Consider the following 985-nt stretch of genomic DNA (forward strand, 5'->3'; position numbering starts at 1 on the left):
TATTTCTATTGTGATTTCGTTTTGAAGAGTCCCGTTAATATGAACAAGAGGATAACGACTCCTAAATTCCGAATAATTTTGACAGCTACATTTTTAAATATTTTATTTTTTATATTTTGTTAAAATTTGTGAAATATAACCATTTTTGTTGTGATTTTTTTATCTATTATTATTAAAATTTCTATTAACATGAACAAGAGCATAATAAATAAAAAAATTGATGAATTAATAAAAAATAACTAAAAACAGAAGTTTGAGTAAATTGTGGATACTTTTGACACGATTTTCGGATGATTATTCTCATGATCTACAAAAGAAGTAATATGAAACTGTTATTGTTATTTCGTTTTTTGTTATTATGAAGGGTCCAATTAATATGATAATGTGGATAATAACTCCTAAAAAACTGATAAATTAATTTAAAAAAAAAAAAAAAAAGGTACAGTAAATTCTGAGTCCTTTTGACGCCTATACTTTTTTATTGTTTCGTTAAAACGTTGTAAAATAAAAATATTTTTATTGTGATTTTGTTTTGAAGAGTCCCGTTAACACAAACAAGAGAATAACGACTCCTAAATTCCGAATACTTTTGACAGCTAATTTTTTTTTTTTTATATTTCGTTAAAACTTGTGAAATATAACCATTTTTATTGTGATTTTTTTTTATCTATTATTATTAAAATTTCTATTAACATGAAAAAGAGGTTAATAACTAAAAAAATTGATGAATTAATAAAAAAATAAGTAAAAGTAGAAATCTCAGTTAAGCCCGAATAATTTTAACAGCTATATTTTCACTATTTTTAAAGTGTTCCGTTAAAACATTGTAAAATAAAAAAACATTTATTGTGATTTTGTTTTGAAGAGTCCCGTTAACATTAATTACAGAATAGCGACTCCTAAATTCTGAATAATTTTGACAGCTGCATTTTTAAATAATTTATTTTTTATGTTTCGTTAAAACTTGTGAAATATAACCATTTTT

This window comes from Halyomorpha halys, unplaced genomic scaffold, assembly GCF_000696795.3.
Source record: "Halyomorpha halys isolate HHAL.00 unplaced genomic scaffold, Hhal_1.1 Scaffold92.1, whole genome shotgun sequence".
In the NCBI taxonomy this organism is placed as follows: domain Eukaryota; kingdom Metazoa; phylum Arthropoda; class Insecta; order Hemiptera; family Pentatomidae; genus Halyomorpha; species Halyomorpha halys.